The following is an 18195-nucleotide window of genomic DNA, read 5'->3' on the forward strand; positions in this document are numbered from 1 at the left end:
CCATCTCTCTACGTCTTCTTCTTCTTCTCGTTCCCGTCTCCATATTTCCTTCATTCTTGTTCACTTAGCGTATGAATTAATTTCCGTATGTCTTTGCGTTTTTCCTTTTTCTGTTTCTATTTTTTTCTTTTTTTTTTCCTGAACCAAAAGTCACTCGTATATCTTTTGTTAATTCACCAGTCTTGTGTCCTGCTCACTCTCCCTCTTCACCTCCATATCACTTCTCTCTCTTTCACTCTCTCGTCATTGTTTTGTTTTGTTTTGGTTTGTTTTTTCACCATATATCGTGTATATATTGTATATTTCTGTACATTTTCTTTTCTTTTCATCAATCGCATTTCATTCTTATTTTTTTTTTTTTGGGGGGGGGGGTTATAGTTGTTTTGTACACTTTTCAGAGTTATTTGCAATTATTATTTATTGATATTATAATGTGCTGTGTGTTTTTCATTGGACTCCGATACCCAGAGTTTTGGTTGTGAGTAAATAAACTTTCAAACTTTCAAACTTTCAAACTTTCACCTCATGAAATATTCTGTCCATTGCACTCATAAACAATTATTGTTTGTATACTATTACTGGCAAAATCTTTATGCACTTACTGCGTGGTATAACAGAACTGTGTCGCACAGTGCAATATATTGTTTTTCCTGTACACACCTTTTCTATCTCTCTATCTATCTATATCCACATACGTCATAATACTCATATTCATACACACATATACACACGATCATATATTATATATATTATTCATTCTATACACATTGTAAGATAGCTGAATATATAACAGTACCTAATAATCAACCAATGCAACATCAAAATATCAATCCTTTATAAACGTTATGTCCATCCCAATAAATTGCATATCATCTAACTCAGGAATAATAATCATCTGCGTTGCCAAAATAATATTCTTTATTACTCATCTACATCAATACCATACGGTGTGAGTGTCTTGAGTTTCGAGATCCAATATGATTCTCGTTTCAGAGTGACCTGATTTAAGCTTCTTTTTTTTTTGTGTGGATAAGTTCAATGCCCGTGACGCGTACATCGTCGATTGTGTGTTCATGTGCGCTGAAATGCTCTGCTACCGGGATTTGTTTACGCTTTTTTTGTGTTATATTTGCGGATGTCAGAGCTGGTGTTGTTCATGCGTGTGTATAATGTTGTAGTAGTTTTGCCGACATATTGCTTTCGGCATCGGGGGCATGTGATCAAGTAAATTACGTAACTGCATTTACAGTCAGTATGTTGCAGTATGTGGAATCCCTCGCCAGTGACGCTGCTGGAGAATATGTTTGTGTTCTCAATCAGTGGACAGATGCTGCATTTATTGGCATTGCATGCTTGATCCCCTTGGTCTGTTTTCATGTGTGTCCGCCTCGTCGTTGGTCGTGCACTTTGGCTGAGACCAGGAGGTCTTTGGGAGATCGGCTGCGGCGAAGGGATACAATCGGAGCCTCGGGGAATATTAGTTCATGTCCTCTGACTGCTGCAAAAGTGGGGATGTGTTCACGCACAACATGAGAAAATTTTCTTAGATTTGGGTAAAACAATACAACAAAGGGCGTCCTCTACAGTGGCTTTTTAGTTCTGTATTTCAAAAGGTCTTCTCGGGGGATGGTAGAAGCTTTATCTACAGCTTTCTGGACATCTGTTTAATAGGTTGCCAATTGTTTGTAAATAATGTGATACATGTTCTTGTAGTTGTGTTTTTTCTATATGTTCTATTAAATCAGATCAAAATCACATTATTTACAAACAATTGGCAACAATTTGAAAAAAGACAAGAGAAACATTTGGGATAATCATACACATAACAACTCTTAACCTATGGAGACATGGTCCAGGGTAACTACATGTACGTACCTTCTTGTAGTTGTGTTATTCCCTGTGAGGCATTTACCTCTTCTGAACAGATTCTACGAATGCGTAACGCTTGACTGCAGGGGACACTTTGCAAGGTATGGGAAGGGTGACAGGAATTCGGGAATTAAATAAGCATGACTGTCAGTGGGCTTAGAGTAGAGGGTGGTGTGGAGTGTTCTTTTCTTGATTTATACCAAGACGTCCAAGAAGGGAACCTCGGTTAGGCTAGAATGTTAGTTTGATTGTGGGATGAAATGAGTTCTTTAAGGAGATGAAGTCATCAAGTGGTGATTGATCAATGACACCAGACGCTTCACGGGCATTACACTTTTGTATAAGTATAAAGTATAATAATGGATATAGTATAATACAATACAAAGTATAATTATGCATATAGATAGATAGAAAGAGGTGTGTACAGGAAAAACAGTATATTACAATTCAGTTGTGTCAAGCAGTAAGTGCATAAAGATTTTGCCAGTAATAGTTATGTGTTGTTTGAAGGTTTGCATGGTGAAGTAAATGAAGAAGAAAGATTTTCCGTGACACCATGTGTATGTAGTCCTTAACCGCATCGTTGTTTGGCAGAGGACTCTAGAAAGAGGAGAAATGAAGAGGGAAGCGACATGTGGGGGTTGTGAGGAGGGCAAAAAGTGAAGAGTGGAGGACAGTAATGGGCTAGAAGTTGAAGTTGCACTAGTGGAGACGGTAGAGAAAGGAACGCAGAGAGTGGTAAGGAAGAATAGTGTGAGAATCAAATGTGACCTGCTACAACAAAATGATCCTAAAGTCGGGCGAGGTCAATTATTTGAAAATTGCATGGCATAATTTCCTAATCTTTCTGCTTTAAATTGATATATAACACATCTTATAAAAATAATCGGCTGCGGAGATATCGATGTTTAAAAGAGAGCATGTCGAGACGTCTGGGAAATCACTGTTTCGAGAAAAGCACCCTAAAAGTTTTCCTCGCAACGCAATCGCGATCAAGAGACACGCAAGTCAGATTTCACTCCAGACAATAGAAGGCAAGCCCTAGCAACTCTCGAAATGCTCATTCAAGCACAGCGTCGGCGGTCTCCTCACCGACCAATCAGTGACCAGGATGCCAGGAGAAGCGGCTGGGCATAGCGCACCCCGCCTGCACGCACCAGTCGACTGGGCAGTGTGTGAGCTTCACGCTTCGGTTAGCGGCAAGCAGCAAACTGACCAATGAGATCACTCTGGTCGTTGTTAGGGGCGGAACCTATCTGTGGCGCTCAATCCAAATTTGTGTGGCGCTCCGACAAAATGAGTCATAAGTCGCACGGGGAGTTTTCCCGTAATGAGCCGAAAATGAAGGGGAAGCACTACTCGGGTCGAAATTTTTTTATGACGGATTTTGATTCCTTTATGTTTTATCTGTTTGTACAGAAAATTTCAGCGTGTGAAAATGAGTACAAGTGTCCCAAATCACCGTTTTTCTGAGACAATTTTTTTCGGTTACATTTTTTTTTCGAACGCTCGCCTTTGCGTTGCGTTTCGCACCTATTGTTCTTGCCAGATCGAGACTCCGCCTCCGTTGCTAGGGTGTATGCTAATGAGGCATTGCTCTTGACCCCTTTGAAGACAAAACAAAGCATGGTGCGCGCGGCGGCGTCGGCGGCCAAGCGGCGAGGGCTATAGAATTACGCAATAATAGTGAGCTGACCAAGGCTATTGATTGCATGACCAGCGAGTTTCGTTTGATACATGCACTCCATTTCAATGAGTGGTGATTGACATGACGCACAAATCGCACTGAAAAAAATAATTCCAACGAACGATCACGCAAAATTTATGATACTTTATCTATGAGCTAATACAATGATCACATATCGAACTCGAAACCTTTTTTATGCGTGTGTGTACTTTTACAACGGTTATTAATTGGCCTCATTAATGAATTTGTTCAAATAATCATAACTTTCGTTCCCTGGTATGTGACTTGCTGTTTAAAGTTCATCTCTGGAGATATAGTAGGGCCTAAGTTGTCAATTATTCTCGTTTTTATAAAGTCGACAATTTGTGTGATAATTCGCCAAATGTGTGTAATGCGTACTATTATTTCCCTGGTTAATGAAACTTATTGCCTTATTACTTATGATGGTTTGGGCCGTGACGGCATGGAGAGAAATAGGAAGACAAACATTATTAATGCCCAGATAGCTCGTGTTCCCTTTGGAGGATATTCTGACTCTAGTCATCTCTGTATTTTTTTAGAAGTAGGACCTATTTGAGAAAGGGACAGAAAGCTGTGTCGCTACTCAAAAGTGTGCTTCTTCATTTTGTTTTGTTTTTTAATCAGAATGTTTGTAATGAAAGCTGTTTGCCGTGTATTGCGTGTAGCTGACATGGATTGTGAGAGGTCAAGTCTGCAAAGAATTGGGACAATTGGGTTGGCTAACAGCTTTGCCAAGTAGCAGCGCTAATTGCCCATTGAATTGCGTATTCTGAGGAATTTCGAATGAAAGAACTCGGACGGCAATGTTCACGCCTTGTATCCGAGTAAACCCCGCATCAACGAAGCCTTAAACAATGAAAGGTAAACTTCCTGCTATCAAGGGGTGGATAATCACGCAACCAGTATTCTTTCTTCGCCATTAATAGCAGAATCAATGACGGAATGGAGCAACAGTGTTAGAGGATCGGCATTATGTCTGCTAATTTGTAAAGGAATTTTTCAGCCTCCTTTTGTGTTCAGAACCACAGTCAGTGACACTAACTTACTCTATCTCCTACAAGCTATCGTTACCATCTTAAAACGTGAATTTTATGAAAGGCTAAAAGTGATCACGGAATCAGTTCTTCCGCGTGACACATGCAGGCTTTTATAATAGCATACCAAGCTTAAATCGTTTACCTGTATAGAAAGGGCGGGGATACACACTTATCGCAATCATCCGGATTTGAGAGTGATACACTCTACTACTTTTCTTCATCTTTCCCCCGACAAAGACCATGGTAATTCAAAACAAACAAACAAATAAACAAACAAACAAACAAACAAGCAGTTGATTTATATCAGAACGTAGAGATTTTTTTGTGTTTCATGTATGTATAGGTCATCTCTTGATGTATAGTAGGCATTTGTTGTCGTTTTTACAGCGTTTCCTAATAAATGCCTATAGCGAAAACCCAACAAAACTTCTATCAAGGAGGGAAGGGAACTTAAATTTAAATATCACATAGTTTACAGAAATCAGACATGTAAATAAGGCAATCATATACATCCGCACGGCCGATTGTAATCTCTTACTATGATTATCAAACATGATCGCCTGCATTTACGTGCTTTTTTCTAATTTCTTGAACTTTGCCTCATTTTCTCTCTTTTTTTAAACAATTGCTCGAAACATTTAACAATCGTAACACAGTCTGCTATCCCACAACATAATATTCCATTTGATTTGTCACTTATTGTTGGTCGGGTGACGCCAAATGTTGGAATCTCGAGCGATGATACACGGCATTTTGTTTGTTGGTTTTCGTCTCATCGCTCAAAAGAATTTTGACTACGATTACAAGACATAGCTGATGGTTTACAGAAGTGATCATCAATTCAGTAAGGATTAGTCAAGTCATGAATTCACTTTACCCATCATGACTGTCTAATCGAACTACGACATTGTTTGGGTAACCGCGCCTTTTTATTCTCATAGTTCAAACTAATTCTTGACATAATCAAAACAAATAATTCTTTATTAAATTTCTCAAAATACTCAATAGACGGCCTAAGTCAAAACTTTCTACAAAGATTGCCTATACGGCAATCTTTACTAGCCTAAACAAGTTTTCTAGAGCTATCAGTTCCCCCTATGACAATGACTTCGATCGCGTTTTGAACTTGTATCGAACTACTTTCAAAACAGCTATTACCTTTGTAGTTCGATTAATAAACCAGTCTTTTGGATTCATAACCAACATTCGTAATCGTAACAATACAGTAACATAGTACTGCATGTCAATAAAAGTTGGAAAATGTAAATGCTATAATAGTAGCGCAAAAAGAAAATGAGTAACGATTATCTTCATACATTCTAATTCCTAGTGATGTCGCTACGAAAATGACACATGGTTTGGTTCAAGCAAATAAAAGTAAAAAGGAATGGGATATACTTCTAATGATAGTACCACGCCGTACAATGCATTTCACTGTATTTTGTAACATTTGGTTATGTTTCTGTGCGCTTTACGTATACGGAAAATAGAAGGCAGATTGGTGCTATTAACATGCTAACACGCAACGCTTTCAAAATGTTTTTTGAAATACACCGTATACAATATAATGTTTTAGTATACGGTTTGAAACTTTGAATTTGCGAGTCCTTTATGAAATTATGAGCAGGGTTATTACATTATCAAGCAAAAATTATTTAGGGATTCGGATTTGCGCAGGAGACTAACAGTGCTATATATGGCGATCGTTCACAACAGAGACAATCCTCTTCAATAGATATACAATGTAATTCTGTTTTCATGAATTGAAAGAGAAACGAAAAGAAGTCAACTTTTTAACTTCATTTAGCTTTCTCACCAATTGAACTTGATTTGATCTGCCATGCATTATATCGCTGTGTGCTCTATCAATTATATTAAATCATTTAATCGGCGTGCTTGTTTTTTATGCAGAATATCACAGGTAAGTTTAATTCATTGAAGTTCATAATGTTTGTACATATGGCGTGTTCGTTGTTTTCTATTTTCATTTTTATAATATATCACGTGTCCATTATCTGATTCTGACCACGAAAATATGGCGACTGTTTAAATGCGGAGCATGTACTGGAAAACTGTAATGTCTCCTGCCAGTATAGACAAACTAATTTCTAGTCTATCCCCGCTTAAAATTGAAATGAAATTGAACAAAAAACAAAAAACAAAACGAAGTTCGACTTTCAGTAGATTTCAACCGTTTTGTATAGTGCCTGATTCATGTAATGGACACAATTCTTTAGCACATGAGCAATCACACAACTTTCGTGAATAGATGTGTCTTAATGATTGCATCTCATGGAAGAAAGCTCGTCTCCTTGCCTGAATTTTAGCTTCTTCCTGTTCAAGCTCGCGTGAAAGAAATAGTTGAACATCAATCGCAATCATTAAGAGAGGCACATCCTTAGAAATAAGCAGAGGAGTAGTGAGACACATTACGAAATAAAAACGGGCCTTTTATCGCTATTGACAACGCATGACATTGAAATGCTTTTTTTTTTTCCCTTGGGGGAGGGGGGTAATACAATTGATTATTCTGAAGGTTCGTTAATCACACAATGAAATATGGTTTGCTATTAGCTTAGGTTCGTTAACAAGAAAATTAAATGCGGTTCCTTTCCGGTAGTTCCTTTACCCGAAAGTAATCAAGCAATCATTTTTTTTTTCTGATAAGGTTTGTGAATACAAAACGAAGTGAAGAAGGCCTAAGTATTAATTCCGAATATTTTTCAGTATTATTATTTATGATCCACTTCTCAAACGCAGAAAGATTGTAACTGCACATGTGATGTAAAAAAAAAGAAAAAAAAATCCGCTTAAGCTACAAGTTAATTGTTTTTTATATGCTATGCTATTAGAAAAGTGACTGAGAATCATTGTAAACCCAACGTGAAGCTGTCAAGCCTACATCAACCTTTGCTTCTGATACTTCTGATACTTCTGATAAGCGATAATTACTGTGCACGCAACGCCTATAAAGGAAATGTGCCTTTAATATGGCGGGAATTCATAATGTTACGGCTGTATACAGCTGCAGCAGAAAAGACGCGAAAGCAGTTTTTGAGGCTCTGCAACATTACGACCATGTGCGTAATTTGAGGGTTTTAAGTACACGCAAAGAACACGATCTCAAAAGACGACTATCGTTAATCAACTTCAATGACTTTTTCTACCGATGCTGTCTTTTGAACCCCCGCTTAGAATAGGTTCTCAGGTTCTATTTAATAGGTATTGGTACTTGCTAAACGCATCCTCTTTAGTTTCCATTGACAACAACATGGGAGGAGAATGGAAGCGATGAACGCCCTCGCTAAAAGACGCTTCTCGTAAGACGCATTGCGTGCCCGCCTACAATAGGTTCTCAGGTTCTATTTAGGTATTGGTACTTGCTAAACGCATCCTCTTTAGTTTCCATTGACAACAACATGTATGGGAGGAGAATGGAAGCGATCAACGCCCTCGCTAAAAGACGCTTCTCGTAAGACGCACTGCGTGCCTTCTTTTCTTTCTACTGTTTCCTATTGTTTGTGAGTTAAAAATTGCGGCAAACCACAACGCAGCCGACACACAACGCGTACCGACTCATTCATGCGGCGGCAGCGGCACGGACACAAACGCGCCGAAGTTTACATTCGGGCTGCCGTATTGGTCAGAATCGCTAATGATAGACCTGTCCTGCGATTGGTTGATTATCTTACATACCCAAGCTATCGCCTTATACGGTAGTGCGTGCGATGGAGCGTAAACGCCGTCGCTAAGCAGGACAGTTGTATTGTTTTGTCCCGTGAAAGAAACAGGTTGTGAGCATGAACACAGCCTGAACTTTGAGAGCGATTTTCTCCGTTATTTAGAAAATCAACTGACATAACAAACGTGGTTAATATTCGTTTTTATGATCTATAGGGATGTCGAAATGAGTTGTATTACATATCAGTGTAAAGCTTAGAGTCTGTAGAATTCACTTATAGGCATAACTACGATTTCATTTTTTGCGACTTTTGACTCATTCCGACGGAGCGCCACACATTTTGGAACCAGTTTCTGCTTCGTTGAAACGCCAAAAAACATGGCCCAGAAAAACGCTATTTTTTGGTCTTTCCTTTCACCATTTTGCTTCAAAATTTCGACAGATGATAGAAGATATGTCAGACTACAATAATATGTCAAAATCAGAAAATCGTAAGTTTTGACCAATTTTGTTGCTCTGACTTCAAACTCGATTTTCACGGCTTCGACCGTGCGCGACTTTAGGACCTTTTTGTTGTAGAAAGACGTTCGGACATCGTTAGAAGGGGAATGATGAAATAGAAGGGAAGAGGAAGGAGTTGAATGTTGGAGAACCATGGAGATAGGGGAGAGTAGTGAAGATTCATGAAACCAAGAGGAGAACGAAGTCGGCGAACAGTGTGGCTATGGAATGCGGAATGAATGGAGAAAGGAAGAATAATCCCTCGAAGGAAGGGTAAGTAGAGGAGAGATGAGAATATGTTGAGAGAAAGGAGAGAGAGAGAGAGAGAGAGAGAGAGAAGGGGGGGGGGGGGACAAAGAAAAGAAGAAAAAAAGAACAAATTGAAATTCAAGACGTAAATTGAGGGAGCTAGTGTGGATCCTAGAAATAAATGCTGCGGAGGAGAAAAAAATGCAGAAAAAATTGATGACAGTTAAATCATAAAAAGGTTCCTGTGGGAGAAATGCAAAAAAGAGAAATTGAAATAAGGTTAAAGTGTAGACCTGAGGAGAGAAGACAAGAGAAATAACCTTTAAAGAAATGTGTAAATTAATACTATTGGTCCTCAAAAGGACCTTTGGGTTGTATGGAAGGAAGAAGTAAAATAGAAAAAAAAAATCTTTCCCCTTCTAACGATGTCCGAACATCTTATTTGATTCTCACACTATTCTTCCTTACCACTCTCTGCGTTCCTTTCTCTATGTACCGTCTCCACTAGTGCAACTTTAACTTCTAGCCCTATAGGGCTCACACCTGTAAATAAAATGGACTGTCCCAGACCCCTTCACAAATTCGTACCAAAGCTACCAAAATAAATGAAAACAAAAATTTATTAAAAATCAATGATGTAGTTTGGCAAAAAAAAAAAAAAAAAAAGACTGAATAGCTGTAGACATTGAGTATGAATTCCTCTACAAACTGCATTTTGGTTGGAAAATGAAAGCTTCTCTAATGGACTTTGGGGGGACTATATTTCATTGGGTACGTGTACGGAAAATAGGTGATTTTTTGAGTGACAAGAACTCGTAGTCTGACTTTGCGGACCCTTGGACAGAATTAGAGCAGAAGAACCCACCCTGGAAACTTGATGGATGAAAGGGTATATCTCACTTATTCAGGTAAGTGAAGATGAAACACCTCATTTCTCCCAGCTATTCTAGAGATTTTTTTTTTTTTTTTAATTTGAATTTTAACACACGTCTCTATGGGGAATTATTTACCCGTGTGAGCCCTATAGAGAATGCACGCAATACATACAAGTCTATGGGAAGTATTCATCCCATACAAGCTTTGCTGGTGTATGTTGGTCTTGTACGGTGTCAGATCTCTTCCGCCCTCCCTCCCCCTTCTCCTCCATACCCCCCCCCCCCCACCTCTCTCCTCTACCCCCCCAACTCTGCCTTGCTACAATTTGTTTTCTTATTATGTTCTTGTGGTACCAGGTACTAGATATTAGTACATATAGCAGTCAGCAGTATCACACAACTTGGAATGACTTGTGTTATTTTAATGTATTTCTTTGTTTTGGCTACCACTGAAACAGCTCAAAATACATAAAGTTAGTCTGTTTAACAAAACAAAGTCTCTTCAAGTACTTTGTAGGCAATAAGGTGATGATGACACCCCCATAATCAAGGATAACTGCCTGCATCTATGTATTCATCTTATGAAGAACTGATCAACACTGCAAGAATTTATTCAAAAAAAAAAAAAAAACACCCCAAAGGCCATGATTTTCAAAAGTGTCCCCTTTGAGAAGCTTTATAACCCTTGAATGTGTAATTTCTCATATGATGTAGGGGCAAATATCACCAAAAACACATTTATGATGTTAAAAAGTCAAATAAGACCTCCACTATAGGGCTCACACCTGTAAATAAAAATGGACTGTCCCAGACCCCTTCACAAATTCGTACCAAAGATACCAAAATAAATGAAGAAAAAAAAATTGATTAAAAATCAATGATGTAGTTTGGCAAAAAACTGAATAGCTATAGACATTGAGTATGAATTCCTCTACAAACTGCATTTTGGTTGGAAGATGAAAGCTTCTCTAATGGAATTTGAGGGGACTATATTTCATTGGGTACGTGTACGGAAAATAGGTGTTTTTTTGAGTGACAAGAACTCGTAGTCTGGCTTTGCGGACCCTTGGACAGAATTAGAGCAGAAGAACCCACCCTGGAAATTTGATGGATGAAAGGATATATCTCACTTATTCAGGTTAGTGAAGATGAAACACCTCATTTCTCCCAGCTACTTTAGAGATTTTTTTTTTTTTATTTGAATTTTAACACACGTCTCTATGGGGAATTATTTACCCGTGTGAGCCCATTACTGTCCTCCACTCTTCACTTTTTGCCCTCCTCACAACCCCCACATGTCGCTTCCCTCTTCATTTCTCCTCTTTCTAGACTCCTCTGCCAAACAACGATCCGGTTAAGGACTACATACACATGGTGTCACCACAAATCATTCTTCCTCAGTAATAGTTAATTCTGTTACATATTGTATATGTGTAAACTGTATATTTTTGTGATATGTTCCTAGGGACAAGTGGCAACACACCATCTATACTCTCTTACTGGACCATGGTTCAATGCCTGCCATGTGAATGATTGTGAACCATTTGTAGGGGTTAAAGAATGGCAATGACCGAGAGAATGTCCATTATATTGTGCTTTTAAACAATCCTCCACTTGCATGAACACTCAACCCATTTCTTTATACCATCGAACCCTACTCTTGCCTGACATGTACCACCGCACACACACCTTCCCTCCGAATATATCACATGATCACTCTCATCCCGCCACAGACAGCCACAAAACAACCCAAGAAAACACACACGTCTACCTATTGCAGGTGACTACATTATTAAGTTCAGTTATGATTCTGTTTATCATTTTTCATTGTATGCTATATCTGTATATAATATATACCCATATCATATATATACTTACAATAACATATTGTGGAATGTCTTGTAATTGCAATGTTGCCAAGTATGCTCTGAAGTTGATAACTCATGCTGAAACTGTACTCAATGAATTGTGTTCATTACCCCATATGATTTGTTATGCTCAAAACCTCTATTCCATTTCGTACAAACACACAATAAAGCTGACGAAGATCTGAGGTCTATATGATATACATACATACATACATATAAGAAGAATGAGTCTCAAATACGCCATCTGTAGATCCAACAAGAAGGTTTTTATTCACAAAATTTGCAACCCGCCTCTGGCCTTCGTCAGTGTAGTGTATACTACACTGACGAAGGTCCGAGGCGGGTTGAAAATATTGTAAATAAAAACCTTCTTGTTGGATCTACAGATGGTGTATTATTATTTGAGACTCATTCTTCTTAACATTCGAAGTCCAACACGTGGAAAATTCCAAGGTATATATATATATATATATATATATATATATATATATATCCATTTTGAACGTGAAAGAAAAGAAGAAACAAAATAATTTAATCTTCAGATTTTACTGCATCCAATATTTAACAGTCGAATTTCTTACTAAATTAAAAAAAGTAAATTGAATAGCTCTAGGCCTTGAAGATAGATAGATAGATAGATAGGTAGATAGATAGATATTGATTTATTTAATCAAAAGGAAAATACATAGCAGCCCAGAGACTAAATCGCGTGTTCTTGATGTAAATAATATATAAACGAAACAAAACAATACTATACAATAAACATTCACATTAAACAGTCTATGCAAAAAATTAAGCCTTATTACATGCTGTACTTCTTTACATAATATCATTACAAATACAATTCTTTTTCATAATACAGTATTCCATCAACAACTAATTACACATAAATAATTACAGCAGACAATAAAAACATTTGATTTAGAGATATCAAAAGATACAAATAGACCCCGACATGCGGTTGTATATGCACCTGTATATGAATATACATAACATTCATGTGCCCCCGGCATTGACGATGATGATAACTCTTTGATCTCAAATCAAATACTCAAAAACTACATAGAATAACAATATACTTATCTACCTTTTACTGTACTATCAGCTAAATCAGCTATCATTTTCATTATACAGAAACAAAAAAAAAAATCATATAATAACCATACATATCAAAACTCAAATCAAAAACTCAAATCAAAAACTCAAACTCTTAGAGAGCCGAATCTATCCCTACAACTGCTATTATACATGCTTCATACCTCCCGCCACAACAGAAGATTATCCCCACACACTCAGTCTGCTATGACTGTCATATGCGCTGAATCCCTGGTCACTTATACACCGAGAAAACGTACGTAATCCATATCTCTTCGCCCCCCCCAAAAAAAACAAACAACAAAAACAAACAAACAACAAAAATGCTATCATGTCTGTCACATTTACTACAAATATCCAAATATCACAGTGCTAACATTTACATAATTGTACATATCAAATAGCAAAAACTCAACTGAACCATTCAATTTTCATTCAAGACTTGATGTGTCCATAATATCCATAACAAGAAATCATCGAGAGAAAGAATGAGAGGGAGAGAGAGAGAGAGAGAGGGGGGGGGGGGGTGGATGGAGGAAGAGAGAGAAAAGTTCGGAACCATTGCACTTGTTTTTGTCATATTCTCGATTTTTTTTCACTTTGTAGTGATAAAGACAAAGAACCAATTTGAAAGAACCTAGGATTGAGTGACGGTATTTTCTTATGTGCTGAGGCATTTTGACCGTGAGATGAAGCAGACACATAAAACATATCACTTTTACTCCACAGAGAATGCTTCATCATAATTAGTCTATTTCACCTGAAGTGAGCTCAGTGACTGCTCCAGCAGGCGCAATACAGGGCCAGATGAATTACCAGCAGACTAATGGGGAGCTATTGATTAGGAGACAAAAACACCAAGTCCGGCACATACTGCATACTCTACCGCAGCTGTCTGTATTACCTGAGATCCTAAGATCTTGAAGAGATATTGTGTGCTGAGAATTTTACGCTGGCTTGTTTGCTCACTTGTTGCGCTCTTTCATCCGCCTCTTTTTCCCTTATCCAATAACTCTTTATGTGCCGTGGTGTAAACACTCTGTGTGCCACATTAAAAAAAAAATGGTCTGGGCATTAGAAGAATCGAATATCAGACGCGATCTACTTATAGCTCGCGCGCCTGAGTTTTCACTACGCGTTCTGAGCTATTTTTACCTCCGCTCAGTTCACGACATAGAGAGCTACCTGATGCACCGATCATATGGGGCGCCATTTTATTTCTTTATAGGTTTTGTCTCAGCGTAAAATCTAAAGCCACTTTTCAGCAGGACGCAGGGAAGAGGAGAACGTCCAGCTCAAGCGTCGTCTCGAACGTCCGCGCTGCAAATCTAATACCGCTTTCAGTAACTCATGCATTTTTGGCCCGCTCCTGGTCCGAGCTAAATTAGACCGCGCCAAGCATGAAAAATTGCGTTCAGTAACTAAAGCAGAGCCGCGCTACTTTTACGATGACCCATTCATAAACTCGGTCACGTAAGGGATAACTGCCATGGTAACTGAACACCTCATGGACAGAGCGGAAGTGCATTTTCGCGCGATATTTGATGTGCGTGCCGCGCACTTATGAGCTGAGCAGCGTAAGCTCTGACCTTTAACCGTGAAAGGAATTTTGGCCCGCGCCTGGCGCTGCTATCGTTCATAAACTCTTCGATCAGCGCCAGACCCGCGCCTGGTCCGCGCCTGGTGCTAGCTGCAGCAGCGCCAAAATAGTCCGCACCTGGCGCGGGCCACTTTGGCCCCCACCCATTCATAAACTCAAAATTTTCGATTTGGTCCGCTCCTGGTTTGCTCCTGGTCCGAGCCAAGAGGGTTACTGAAAGGGGTAAGCTCCCTCTTATTCTGAGACAGCAACGTAGCTACGCTTTGGAAAACATCTTCTTGCTTTTACTCAAGAGCCATAACTTTTACAGACAAAACGTTGACAGAAACTCAGAATTTCATACTAGAAAATTCATTAAGAAATATTGCTTGATAGTCAATCACAGCATAAAATGCAAGCTACATGTCACATGATTGGAATCGCGAAAAAACACTTTCAATATATTGTGACATTTGAGCGGAATATGTGAACTTGGCACGCCGTCGACTGAGTCATGCGTTTCACATAAAGAATGAAAAAAACAGTGGTGATGGAAATTATTCACATTTAAGTTGTGGAAACGCCTACACTTCCACTTATCGATCCAATATTAAAGGTCTTTAAAATCACTCTGGTATGTGTGGAATGGATTCCTGATAAAAAAATGTTGGGAGCGTATGAATATATCTCCTTTATGAATACAAAAACGAAAAAGTTTCGACCAAAGGTTATAATCACGTGAAAATTTGGGGAAAAAAAATGTTATACCGCTTTTGCCATGTCAAGAAAGACCACAGAAGCAGGAAATGTTTGTGCATTTTTTGTTCCCTGTTTTTTTTTCTTATTTTTTTATGTTGCTCTTTGCCTTAACTTTTCCAAAACCTATAGTTCTCCTTTGAAAGCAACCTTTCAAAAGGACCGTCATTCATGAGAGTGCTGGAAGCATACTATATACGTGTGTGTGCTTACATACTTGTATGTATATCTAAGCACTTGCAAATACAGACAAATAGAGAGAGAGAGAGAGAGAGAGAGAGAGAGTAAGAAACGGAGAGGATAGAGAGGGAGATATAAAGAGGGAGAGAAGAAAGAGGGGAGGGGGGGGGGGAGAGAGAGCAACAGATATACAGGACAATGGAAGTAACTCTTTTCTTATACTTGGTCGACATACCCGATAACTTGTTCCTCTTTTCATTCATTTAACGAGTTCCAGAAGAAAGTTATTGACCCTTCCAGCTAACCCACGTAATTCTAAAAATCCCTCCAATTTACTTGCGTGACGCTTGGTTCAGGCTTTCAGTGAACGTCACCTCCAATAAATTCAATGCTCAGAGGATACTGTGTTATGTTCAGGAGTAGACAGAAAGCTGCGACAGCTGACGTTGTATTCGCCACATTGTTGTTACTCCGACACTCCTACAACAAACTTTAGATTAAAAACGTAGAGTATCACAAGCACTATAGTCATGCTGATTAATGCAATTTTACTAGAACAATTGAGGAGTTAGCCTTTATTGTTGCATTTTCTGCAATAACTATAGGAACTGAAGTTAAAAGATACTTGCGGTCATTTATATGTCTTATGTTATGAAAATATTACAAAATGGACAGGATAAAGAAAATGACACTTTGGCTAAAAATGCAAGCGCTAGTGAATAAACTGATATCTAAATTATCTACTCTCGAAAAAAAAAAACAACATCGAACAAATCGCATTTACAAATATATACACAAAATTTTACCTATTATGCATTAACCCACGTTTATTGAAAACGTATGTCTATATGGGTAAAGGTTTCAAAGCTGCTGTTTGATAAATGTATGTTTTATGGTTGGCTACTTGACTCCTTACTTGAGGCAGGGATGTGAACATCCGTAAACAGTGACTTTTTTTTGGGGGGGGGGGAGGGGGGGGATGGGGTTCACCATAGGGGACAAAAAAAAAAAAGATTTTTCCCTTACACTTATGTTTTCGTTACCATTGATCTTGTACCAGACGACATCTGTCGCCTCTACGGATTAAAGGAAAAATGTTATTGCCTTCGCACTTGACAATATTGTAGATTAAATTCTACGAGGTCTCAAGTCAGTTGAGACAAAATGAACATTCATTAACCGAAATAAGTAGAAAATTTACTTCAGTACATGAATACAATTGTATTATTGTTCGAAGTGGTTTGTTAAAGGCCCGGTGGCATGGGATAACAATATCGGTGGCCAGATTGAATAAATCTTCTTTCCCACCGGGGTACATACCAAACCACGAATATCGCCCTTAGAAAATATGCACATCTACGCATACGCTCATCGGTAACGGTCGACTCCGCTGGAGATAATTCAGGTTTGTGCGTATACTTACATAGGGATCAGTTGTAAAGCTGCACACAATTCGCTACGGGGCTTCTTATACCACTCTATGTTATCCCCACTCTACTGGGCGTTACTTAAAGTCTTTCGTCATAATTTTTTTTTTATTTTTTTTTTATAGCCTAAATAAGATAAGGGTTTTGATTTCATACAAGAGATAATACCCCCCTTTTGTAAATTGGTTCTTACTTCACGTGAGTGAAAAAAAAAAACAACAACAACAACAACCCGATAGCAAGTGCTTTTCTTTCACTGTACCATCCATGTTTGAATCAACCATCTTCTTTGTGATCTGAACAGCAGGTGATCACTCCGCCCTACTGTGTTCCCATCTACTCGGTTTTATGTTAGATCAAATGGAGGCTAGAAATACAACCCTATTCAGACTCACGTTCCGTCGCTCATAAAGGCCGGTTCAGTTATGACCAGTCATCACAACAAGTAATTCAATCAAATGAGATATTCTTCACGCGTCTGTTTGCATTCCCTACCCCCTTTCCCTAGTGAGCGTGTAACCTATAGGGAACTTTTAACAATCCTTGAAGACTTGGCTGATATAAGTTCATGCTCTATCGGATATTGCCGTGAGAAGTCCCAGCACTGCTCGTGGATCCGAGAGACGTGGTTTGGTTTAGACCTCATTCCGTATTAATTACCTTACGTCTTGAGGTAGGTACATGCTCATTAGCATTTATCAGCAGAGAATCAATGCCATTTTGAGAAAAAGTTAATATATGAATAATCACTTGAGGCGTTACCAAAGGTAATATGTATATGAATATATAGGACCTTATTCGTCAATTTGCACAATAAGTATATGCGTTTATATATATACATTCGTCTTAGAACTATTGATAATGTAAATAGGTTACTCTGTGTGCGTGTTATTATGCCATGTCTGCTTATTAAGAAAATTATTTGGAAACGTATAATTGCAATAAAATTATTACCTACATAGTTTACATACATAGTGGTGTGGAATCAGGCACGCACTAGAGCACGAGGCTTGTGATACATGGAGTATTTGAAACGGAAATTTTACTGATTGTGTCTATGATTCCTGGATTGCATTAAAATGTGTGTTTGCGATCCTCACCATTAAATGTGGCTGGTATCAATGAGATCTTTATATTTGTTTTTGAAAGCAATTAAATGTGACCGTTCATCACAAAACAAAAGCAAAAAAGTCGCACCCCTTGATTTCACGTGAGGACTCAAGACGGTAAAATAGGCCAACATAGTCAGTCTTGAGGTTAACATATTTTCTGACAGACATATTCTACTTCTTCAATATCCTAAAGTTTGGGATCATAAAACAAATGGGAAAATTGTGTTTTTAGCTGTTTTTCTAAAGCACTTTCTTTT

General features: G+C 38.4%; 1 protein-coding gene across 1 annotated transcript in view; it reads left to right on the forward strand.

Moving 5' to 3' along the window:
* LOC140236645 (uncharacterized) overlaps positions 1-18195 on the forward strand; it is a 53106-nt gene that overhangs the window by 30021 nt on the left and 4890 nt on the right. The window lies entirely within an intron of this gene.

The sequence above is a fragment of the Diadema setosum genome, chromosome 13, assembly GCF_964275005.1.
Source record: "Diadema setosum chromosome 13, eeDiaSeto1, whole genome shotgun sequence".
NCBI lineage: Eukaryota > Metazoa > Echinodermata > Echinoidea > Diadematoida > Diadematidae > Diadema > Diadema setosum.